This window comes from Lycorma delicatula, chromosome 5 (genome assembly GCF_047948215.1).
Source record: "Lycorma delicatula isolate Av1 chromosome 5, ASM4794821v1, whole genome shotgun sequence".
Classification (NCBI taxonomy): Eukaryota; Metazoa; Arthropoda; class Insecta; order Hemiptera; family Fulgoridae; genus Lycorma; species Lycorma delicatula.
Window position 1 is genome coordinate 25,586,322 of NC_134459.1, and position 12,218 is coordinate 25,598,539.

Genomic DNA, 12,218 nt, shown 5'->3' on the forward strand with positions numbered 1-12,218 from the left:
CAGAAATTCAAATTTTGTCTTCAAATATTAAATGTAATCTTATAGCAAGCCTTTCCCAAAACCAATTTGATATAGTAATGGATAATATGACCAGGAATTTGTGTGTGGACTACATTGCTCATACTACATATTACATGAGGTATACCTAATTACTTTAACAAGATATGTAACCCATTTTGATAACTGTTATATTATTGATGATGATGATTATGATCGCTGAACAATGAACTCTGACCTGACCCAATCGGTACCCATTGAAACGTGATCTTTGATCTAATCGGTGCTCATTGAATGCGGATCAAGCATTCAATGAACGGTGATTTATGACCTGATCGGTGCTCAATGAATAATGGTGATCGTCATCAGATCGTTGCTCAATGACAGCTGATAAGTGATGGTGGTGATTATTTGTCAGTGTTATGTACCCTAATACCCTATCCTGTGTTATGTACCCTAATACCTTATCCAGTGTTATCTACCCTAATATTTGTTGTGTATTTGAGATTACAATAATGGTTAAATTGTCGATAGATATTGCCAATAAAATTTGTAAAAGTAAGCAGTCAGTGTATTATATATTAGTTGATAATGTAAAATTATTTTATGTGCTCTCGCCGCTTATTAGGTCTGCATATCAAATTTCGTCATCATATATTAAATGTAATATAGCAAGTCTTTCCCAAAACCAATTTGATATAGTAATGGATAATATGACCAGGAATTTGTGTGTGTACTACATTGGTCATACTACATATTACATGAGGTGTACCCTAATTATTTTAACAAGATGTGTAACCCATTTTGATAACTGTTATATTATTGATGATGATGATTATGATCGCTGAACAATGACTCTGACCTGACCCAATCGGTACTCATTGAAACGTGATCTGTGATCTAATCGGTGCTCATTGAATGGGGATCAAGCATTCAATGAACGGTGATTTATGACCTGATATCGGTGCTCAATGAATAATGGTGATCGTGATCAGATCGTTGTCAATGACAGCTGATTAGTGATGGTGGTGATTATTTGTCAGTGTTATGTTAATGTACTAAATAATCTACCCCAATATTTGAGATTACAATTACGGTTAAATCGTCGATAGACATTGGCAATATAATTTGTAAAAAATTTTAAGCAAGCAGTATATTACATATTATTTGATAATTTAAATTTATTTTGTGTGCTCTCGCTGCGTTTTAGGTCAGAAATTCTGTCTTCAAATATTAAATGTAATCTTATAGCAAGTCTTTCCCAAAACCAATTTGATATAGTAATGGATAATATGACCAGGAATTTGTGTGTGGACTACATTGGTCATACTACATATTACATGAGGTATACCTAATTACTTTAACAAGATATGTAACCCATTTTGATAACTGTTATATTATTGATGATGATGATTATGATCGCTGAACAATGAACTCTGACCTGACCCAATCGGTACCCATTGAAACGTGATCTTTGATCTAATCGGTGCTCATTGAATGGGGATCAAGCATTCAATGAACGGTGATTTATGACCTGATCGGTGCTCAATGAATAATGGTGATCGTGATCAGATCGTTGCTCAATGACAGCTGATAAGTGATGGTGGTGATTATTTGTCAGTGTTATGTACCCTAATACCCTATCCTGTGTTATGTACCCTAATACCCTATCCAGTGTTATGTACCCAGTGTTATCTACCCTAATATTTGTTGTGTATTTGAGATTACAATAATGGTTAAATTGTCGATAGATATTGCCAATAAAATTTGTAAAAGTAAGCAGTCAGTGTATTATATATTAGTTGATAATGTAAAATTATTTTGTGCTCTCGCCGCTTATTAGGTCTGCATATCAAATTTTGTCATCATATATTAAATGTAATATAGCAAGTCTTTCCCAAAACCAATTTGATATAGTAATGGATAATATGACCAGGAATTTGTGTGTGTACTACATTGGTCATACTACATATTACATGCGGTGTACCCTAATTATTTTAACAAGATGTGTAACCCATTTTGATAACTGTTATATTATTGATGATGATGATTATGATCGCTGAACAATGACTCTGACCTGACCCAATCGGTACTCATTGAAACTTGATCTGTGATCTAATCGGTGCTCATTAAATGGGGATCAAGCATTCAATGAACGGTGATTTATGACCTGATATCAGTGCTCAATGAATAATGGTGATCGTGATCAGATCGTTGTCAATGACAGCTGATTAGTGATGGTGGTGATTATTTGTCAGTGTTATGTTAATGTACTAAATAATCTACCCCAATATTTGAGATTACAATTACGGTTAAATCGTCGATAGACATTGGCAATATAATTTGTAAAAAATTTTAAGCAAGCAGTATATTACATATTATTTGATAATTTAAATTTATTTTGTGTGCTCTCGCTGCGTTTTAGGTCAGAAATTCTGTCTTCAAATATTAAATGTAATCTTATAGCAAGTCTTTCCCAAAACCAATTTGATATAGTAATGGATAATATGACCAGGAATTTGTGTGTGGACTACATTGGTCATACTACATATTACATGAGGTATACCTAATTACTTTAACAAGATATGTAACCCATTTTGATAACTGTTATATTATTGATGATGATGATTATGATCGCTGAACAATGAACTCTGACCTGACCCAATCGGTACCCATTGAAACGTGATCTTTGATCTAATCGGTGCTCATTGAATGGGGATCAAGCATTCAATGAACGGTGATTTATGACCTGATCGGTGCTCAATGAATAATGGTGATCGTGATCAGATCGTTGCTCAATGACAGCTGATAAGTGATGGTGGTGATTATTTGTCAGTGTTATGTACCCTAACACCCTAACCAGTGTTATGCACCCAGTGTTATCTACCCTAATATTTGTTGTGTATTTGAGATTACAATAATGGTTAAATTGTCGATAGATATTGCCAATAAATTTTGTAAAAGTAAGCAGTGTATTATATATTAGTTGATAATTTAAAATTATTTTATGTACTCTCGCCGCTTATTAGGTCTGCATATCAAATTTCGTCATCATATATTAAATGTAATATAGCAAGTCTTTCCCAAAACCAATTTGATATAATAATGGATAATATGACCAGGAATTTGTGTGTGGAATACATTGGTCATACTACATGTTACATGAGGTGTACCCTAATTATTTTAACAAGATGTGTAACCCATTTTGATAACTGTTATATTATTGATGATGATGATTATGATCGCTGAACAATGAACTCTGACCTGACCCAATCGGTACCCATTGAAACGTGATCTGTGATCTAATCGGTGCTCATTGAATGGGGATCAAGCATTCAATGAACGGTGATTTATGACCTGACCGGTGCTCAATGAATAATGGTGATCGTGATCCGATCGTTGTTCAATGACAGCTGATAAGTGATGGTGGTGATTATTTGTCAATGTTAAGTTAATGTACTAAATAATGTACCCTAATATTTGTTGTGTATTTGAGATTACAATAATGGTTAAATTGTCGATAGAAATTGCCAATAAAATTTGTAAATTAGTTGATGATAAAAAATTATTTTACATGCTCTCGTCGCTTTTTAGGTCTGCATATCAAATTTGTCATCCAATTTTAAATGTAATCTTATAGCAAGTCTTTCCCAAAACTCATTTGATATAATAATGGATAATTTGAACAGGAATTTGCATGTGGACTATATTGGTCATACTGCTATTTTAAATGAGGGGTACCTAATTATTTTAATTATTTTAGTAAGCGGTATGTTATATTTTATTTGATAATTTAAATTAATTCTATGAATAAATTTACTTCAAACAACTGTTCAAATACACATACAATTGGGAGTGAACAGATGCTATAAGTATGCAAGATATATGACTAACACTGTAGTAGTGGTAAGAATAATATTCTGCTTTTTATAGATTTTCTTTAAACTTTAAGGGACTTTAGTAAACTAAACAATATGACTTCGTGCCCAACTTTCTCATCTCGACTCTTAGTGAACCAAAAGTAATCAAAGAATGTTATTGAGAAAATCTATTAATTCTCTGTGAAATTTTAAAAAATCTTAGGGAATTTCACGTATGGAATTAATAATAACTGTTCTTACCTTTATATTTTTCCAGATATTGATTTTTATGAAAATTTACTAATTAATTAAATTTTTTATGTACCTGGGCATTTTATTTTAATCTCTGTTGGTGCATCACTTCTGTCTGAAAAATATACAAATAAAAACTTACTATAATTAAAAAACAATAGAACAATGTTAAAGCCTGACTGAAAATTATGATGTTAATTGTATTTTAATCCTAGCAATTTTCAAGAAAATTAGAATTTATGACTAAAGTATATATTTTATAAAGAATAATAATCTGCCGATTGGTGTGTTCTCAATCCAATATTTATAGGCACCCAATATGGTACAAAGCTAAAATTGATGTTTACGTTGCCACTGATTGTAATAATTACAAAAATTAAAAAAATATTAAGTTTTTTCAATAGGAAAAGAGCAGTAAACATTTTTCCAAAATTCTTACTTTAAATTTATGACTAGTGAAACGATAATACCTTCAAATGTAAAGGGTATACCCACACTCAACAGGTAGAAATAAAGTGGGAGGAGAGGTTTCAATGAAGTGTTGCACCTAAAATATTCACAAACAAAAGTTTCCTCGGGTATCTTCAGCCGCAGTACTAGAGTAAAGCAGTTCAGACAATTTTGATGCAATAAATTAAATATTAATTTATTGCATAGATATTATATTTATTAATAATATAAAATATAGTATATTTCCTCCTCTATGAATCATGAGACCTTGCCGTTGGTGAGGGGGCTTGAGTGCTCAGGGATACAGAGTAGCTGGACCGAAGGTGCAACCATATCGGAGAGGTATCTGTTGAGAGCCAGACTAAGGAATGATTCCTGAAAGAGGGCAGCAGCTCTTTCAGTAGTTGTTAGGGGCGTGAGTCAGGACGACTTAAACGGCCGTATCAACATCACTCAGTCCTCTGAGTACTGCGCAGCTGAAAGCAATGGAAAACTACAGCTGCTTTTTTTTCAAGAAAATGTGGCTCTCTGCATTTTCACATAGCAATAATGGAGGCGCCTTCCTTGGTAAAATATTCCGGAGGTAAAATAGTCCCCCGTTCGGATCTCCGGGTGGGGACTACTAAGGAAGGGGTCATCAGAAAATTAAAAAATAACACTCTACGAGTCGGAGCGTGGAATGTTAGAAGCTTGAAAAAGGTTGGTAGGCTAGAAAATTTAAAAAGGGAAATGGGTAGGACAAATGTGGATATAGTAGGAATTAGTGAGGTTCGGTGGGAAGAGGAAGGCGACTTTTGGTCAGGTGATTTTAGAGTAATTAACTCAGCGTCAAATAATGGGCAGGCAGGAGTAGGTTTCGTGATGAACAAGAAGATAGGGAGGAGAGTGGAGTATTTCAAAACGCATAGCGATAGAATCATTGTAATAAGGATAAAATCAAAACCTAAACCGATAACGATTGTTAACGTCTATATGCCTACAAGCGCCCATGATGATGATGAGGTAGAGTGTGTATACGAAGAGATTGATGAAGCAATTAAACACGTAAAAGGAGATGAAAATTTAATAATAGTTGGAGATTGGAATGCAAGCATTGGAAAAGGCAAGGAAGGAAATATAGTGGGTGAATACGGGCTGGGCAAAAGGAATGAAAGAGGGGACCGACTTATAGAATTTTGCACGAAGTATAAATTAGTAATTGCCAACACCCAATTTAAAAATCATAATAGAAGAATATATTCTTGGAAAAAGCCAGGCAATACTGGAAGGTATCAGATAGATTATATCATGGTTAAGCAAAGATTTAGAAATACACTCGTTGACTGCAAAACTTACCCTGGAGCAGACATTGATAGCGGCCATAATTTGGTGATAATGAAATGTAGATTGGGGTTTAAAAACCTGAAGAAAAGGTGTCAGATGAATCGGTGGAATTTAGAGAAGCTTGAGGAAGAGGAGGTAAAGAAGATTTTTGAGGAGGACATCGCAAGAGGTCTGAGTAAAAAAGATAAGGTAGAAAATGTAGAAGAAGAATGGGAGAATGTTAAAAAGGAAATTCTTAAATCAGCAGAAGCAAACTTAGGCGGAATAAAGAGAACCGGTAGAAAACCTTGGGTTTCAGACGATATATTGCAGCTGATGGATGAACGTAGAAAATATAAGAATGCTAGTGATGAAGAAAGTAAAAGGAACTATTGGAAATTAAGAAATGCTATAAACAGGAAGTGCAAACTGGTGAAAGAAGAGTGGATTAAAGAAAAGTGTTCAGAAGTGGAAAGAGAAATGAACATTGGTAAAATAGACGGAGCATACAGGAAAGTTAAGGAAAATTTTGGGGTACATAAATTAAAATCTAATAATGTGTTAAACAAAGTGTCGATAGATGGGTGGAATATATTGAAGAGTTATACGGAGGAAATGAATTAGAAAATGGTGTTATAGAGGAAGAAGAGGAAGTTGAGGAGGATGAAATGGGAGAAACAATACTGAGATCTGAATTTAAGAGAGCATTAAAAGATTTAAATGGCAGAAAGGCTCCTGGAATAGACGGAATACCTGTAGAATTACTGCGCAGTGCAGGTGAGGAAGCGATTGATAGATTATACAAACTGGTGTGTAATATTTATGATAATGGGGAATTTCCATCAGACTTCAAAAAAAGTGTTATAGTTATGATACCAAAGAAAGCAGGGGCAGATAAATGTGAAGAATACAGAACAATTAGTTTAACTAGTCATGCATCAAAAATCTTAACTAGAATTTTATACAGAAGAATTGAGAGGAGAGTGGAAGAAGTGTTAGGAGAAGACCAATTTGGAAGGACCAAGGGAGTCCGACAAGGATGTTCCCTATCTCCGTTACTTTTTAATCTTTACATGGAACTAGCAGTTAATGATGTTAAAGAACAATTTAGATTCGGAGTAACAGTACAAGGTGAAAAGATAAAGATGCTACGATTTGCTGATGATATAGTAATTCTAGCCGAGAGTAAAAAGGATTTAGAAGAAACAATGAACGGCATAGATGAAGTCCTACGCAAAAACTATCGCATGAAAATAAACAAGAACAAAACAAAAGTAATGAAATGTAGTAGAAATAACAAAGATGGACCGCTGAATGTGAAAATAGGAGGAAAAAAGATTATGGAGGTAGAAGAATTTTGTTATTTGGGAAGTAAAATTACTAAAGATGGACGAAGCAGGAGCGATATAAAATGCCGAATAGCACAAGCTAAACGAGCCTTCAGTAAGAAATATAATTTGTTTACATCAAAAATTAATTTAAATGTCAGGAAAAGATTTTTGAAAGTGTATGTTTGGAGTGTCGCTTTATATAGAAGTGAAACTTGGACGATCGGAGTATATGAGAAGAAAAGATTAGAAGCTTTTGAAATGTGGTGCTATAGGAGAATGTTAAAAATCAGATGGGTGGATAAAGTGACAAATGAAGAGGTATTGCGGCAAATAGATGAAGAAAGAAGCATTTGGAAAAATATAGTTAAAAGAAGAGGCAGACTTATAGGCCACATACTAAGGCATCCTGGAATAGTCGCTTTAATATTGGAAGGACAGGTAGAAGGGAAAAATTGTGTAGGCAGGCCACGTTTGGAGTATGTAAAACAAATTGTTGGGGATGTAGGATGTAGAGGGTATACTGAAATGAAACGACTAGCACTAGATAGGGAATCTTGGAGAGCTGCATCAAACCAGACAAATGACTGAAGACAAAAAAAAAAAAAAATAGTATATTTATTAATACGCCAATAAAAAATAATTCCACATCAGTAATAACGACTGGTCTTATCTATAAATAAAAAAAAAGCTGACTTTCCCAAGGGAGAAAAAATACCTTGAATTATTCTCAGCAGGGCCTTGTTGTGATCACTACAACCCAAAATTAAATTTAAATACAATTGGACCCCACAAAAATTCATAGTCTCACGCAACTGGTAATTTTACCCTTCCTAAAACTAATAAAATGATGGTGAAAATTATAATGAAACGGGAAATATTGGCAATGCTTTATCCTGATTATTTCTAAAATCAAATGAATGCATCTCCAACAATACTCATGCGCATACTCTATTAGTATAAATATTAAAACCATTATAAGTATGTCATCATTAAATCATGTAAAAAATTAGCAATTACAAAAGCAAAATTAATTTAACAAAATCTCAAGGATAAGCAAAATTGAAAAAAAATATATATATAACAAATAAATTGGACTAATATGTGTTTAAAGTGTATCAGTGGTGATTCATTCCACTGATAACTTAACAATTTTTTTTTGCCCACACACTCACACACACAATGCAGTCTATGAAACCATGCCTTAAGAAGGAAAAATCTTTTTCTGGTTTCCACCGTTGCTGACAGAACACAAAATTATATAATTGTTGACGGTAAAATCTACCTTCTATCATAAATATGGAATTGATTTTTCAAAGCTGTTATTCTGAAATGTTATTAAATAAATAATAAGAGTTCTTACCTTTAACGTTATTCCAGATGTTGATTCTTTTTTATGATCATTTACTAATTACTTAAATTCTTTATATACCTGGGCATGTTATTTTAATCTCTGTTGGTGCATCACTTCTGTCTGGAAAATATAAAAATAAAAATTTACTATAATTAAAAAACAATAGAACAATGTTAAAGCATGAAGGAAAATTATGATGTTAATTATATTTTAAACTTAACAATTTTCAATAAAATTAGAGTTTACAACTAAAGTATGTACTAATAAACAATAATAATCTGCCGATTGGTGTGTTCTCAATCCACTATTTATAGGCACCCAATATGATATAAAATATGAATATGATATAAAATTGATGTTTACATTCCACCTGATCGTAATGGTTACAAAAATTAAAAAAAAAAATATTGAGTTTTTTCAATAGGAAAAGAGTTGTATATGTTTTTCCAAAACTCTTTATTTATCAATTAGTCTGAATAATTCAAAATTAATTTTTATTTATTTATTATAATTGAAATACTAATTGCAATATAGTTAATCAGAATGTATTTGCTTTAAAAAATTAGTCTAAAAAAAATTCTTGAAAATTACATAGCCATTTATTTACAAAAATGATTGTTTACATCAGATTGTAAAAATTTGAAAAACTTAATCTTTTCCTTACATTAAAAAAAAAAAAAGTAATTCACTTGTTATTCAAGTTGAATTAATTTAAAAATATTAGCTGGTTTGAGAGAGTTGAGCTTAGAAAAGATTCACATATTTCCACCATAGATGGTTTGAAAATAATAATATAAAAATCACAAACAATTGGTATTGATAAAAAAAAACAGTAATTATATAATTATAAAAGTACAAAAAGATTACAAATCTGGAATTAATAGTTTATTTTTGTAAACTTTCCTAAAGGCGATAAAACTTCCTAACTGTCAATAATAGACACTAAACATACTCAAAATTTTAATTTTTGAGAGGAATTTCCGAACCCTTTGAAACAAAATCTATAGTGAGGCAACGTGATGGTCTCTTCACTAATATTGTTCAACTGCACTCTGGAAAAGTTTACTGAGAAATAGAATAGGATAATACAAATACTTAATAAAAATGGGGCACAACATCTATATGTTTAAATGTAAACATTTTAGCATCTGCTGATGATTTGGTAACTTTGGCAATAGACATTAAAGAATTCAAGAATTAGAAAAATGTGCAAACAAAATCAAGCTGCAAATTTCATATAATTGATTCCAATAATAAAAGTAGAATCCAAACCATGAAAATTTCAGAATAAGAATCAATCAAATAGGTACAAAAATTTAAACATTTAGGTGAAATAATTATGCTGAGTGTTTTTAAAAAGAAGAAGTAAAAGCCAGACACAAAAAATGAAAGTGGCTTTCAAAAAAATAAAAAATTCTTATTCAAAAACCCATAATTAAGACACTAAGAAACATAGTTTTAGAGAAGTGTTGTGTGGTATGTAAGGTCTACAAAATTTTTAAGGAAAAATCTAGTACAGTTAAAAAAATAATTTTAAGAAAACTCTACGGTCTAAACTCAAGGATAATTCTTATAAATTAAGCAAATTAGAAGAAATTTACAGAAATTTTGAAATGTTATAATTTAGAAAAAGAACTCAAACTTTATAGTTACTTAAATTGAATGGATGATACTAAATTAACAATTTTTTTTATAAAAGGAAATCCTAAATAATTATGTTTAATGTTTTTAAACTAGTCTGTTTCAGATTAATAAAAATCTTTCTTCCAAATGTCTTATGCAGCTAATTAATTAATTTATTAACAGCACATAACAATTCACAAAAATACAATATATATATATTTTACCTCATTCCTACAAGAAGAAGCAGATTTAAAATGGAGCTTCAAAAGTCTTTTGCAAGAAAAATTTTATCAATTTGAATATAATTTAATAACATATGTATTATTTCTTTTTTTTTGTTATGCTGTTAAATGAATAAATATATACTGAACTATGCTTTTCACATTTGTATAACAAATTTGAGTTTATTAATAAAAAATTTTGAAGGTGTAATTTAAATCATTTGTCTCAGGTAGTAAATGTTTACGTGTTTCTTTATGTACAAATGTTAAACACTTTAAGCAAACCATTAAAATAGACAGCTAGAATGGAGAAATCATTAATTAGCTACTTAATATTCAGCAGGAATAACCAATATGCAACTGATCATTTTGAATAAAATCTTTAATTTTGTGATTAGAACTGATAACAAGAAAATAATGCAAAGTAACTTAGTTGATGAACACAAAAAAAATAATATTAAAACAGTAAAAAAAGTTTCCAAAAATTTAGGTCTAAATTACAGTTTGGTTCAAATTAACTATAAATGTTAACGTCATAATCACTTATATTTTTAATTTACCTAGTATACCTCTTTATCACAATTTATCAAGTACACCTCTACAAATACTTAATGTGTAAAGCCGCCTTCAAAAACTCACTTTAATATTATATACAGTAATTCAACAAAATTAATTAAATGCCATTACTTACATTTTTCATCCACTTATTTAGAACAGATTAAATATGTATAAATCATTACACACTTTTAGTACGTGGAGCAAGGGTAAAAAATGTTATTTCACTATTCACAGAAACCAATCAGTAGATCTATAAAATAATTTTTCGTAGTAAGCATTGGCGACCTAAACCAACAGACAAACCGACGCCACTAAATTACTTAAATAACAGCTACTAACGTAGCGTTTGAAAGGACGCTATCTTTGCATCAATATTAAACCAATCCTTTACTGCCGACATTTTGATTTTTAAAGTCTACGCGGGAAACAAGTCAATTGTAAATCTTTTGAATGTAACGTTAACTAAATGTATTAAAACCAATATTATTTTGTAACTTATAAAACACCAAATAAAAAATAAAAAATAAATTAAAATACTATCTATATTTATAATATATTATTAATTCACCCGAATTCATAATTTTTTTTTTTAATACACTTCTTAATTTAAGTAAAGGAAGCAATGTGTTCGTGAAAAATTTCGGTTTTCAGATTTAAGCGGAAATATCCATTTTAACCATCTTTGAATTCATTTTGACTACTTTCGGCGTGAAGTCAGTATGTACGTTTGTATCTCGCATAATTCAAAACTGATTAGCCGTATCATGATGAAAGTAACAAGGTGTAGCATTGCGCACAGTATTCGGCGCGCATGCGTATACGCTCGTCCCAAAATCTCATTTCTACCGGGTTATTTGAACATATAAGTAAGGGATTTTGGGACAAAAGTTTTTAGTTGTACAAAAATTTTGCAAAATTTTAAATACATGATAATGATTAAACGAGCTAACAATCGAATATTTATGAATGATTATTCACTTTCAATATGAATTAGTATTATTTGGTACTGATAAAGTTGTAATATTATTAAAAATAATAAAAATATTATCGCAAAACAATTTTTAAAAGAAATTGCTTTTAATAATCTAATTTACACGGGAAAATGAGATATTACTTATTTTTTTTTACGGATACCAAAATGAATATTACTTTATAATACTGAAATAAAAATAAAATAAAAAGTTGTTGTTTAGTGAAAAATAATTTTATATTCAATAAACATATTTTTCTAATGAGTCAAATGAAATGCAAGGGATTTTCTAGGTAAACCATT

The 12,218-nt window shown here is 30.8% G+C and overlaps 1 long non-coding RNA gene across 4 annotated transcripts in view; it reads right to left on the minus strand.

Moving 5' to 3' along the window:
• LOC142324820 (uncharacterized) overlaps positions 1-12,218 on the minus strand; it is a 77,853-nt gene that overhangs the window by 31,379 nt on the left and 34,256 nt on the right. For 2 of the 4 annotated variants that reach the window (XR_012756403.1, XR_012756401.1), the window contains exon 3: positions 8,553-8,663. This is a non-coding gene — a long non-coding RNA (uncharacterized LOC142324820). Of the gene's footprint in view, positions 1-3,778; positions 4,225-8,552; positions 8,664-12,218 lie in introns of those variants that run through there. The other 2 variants (XR_012756399.1, XR_012756400.1) reach the window with 2 other exon arrangements.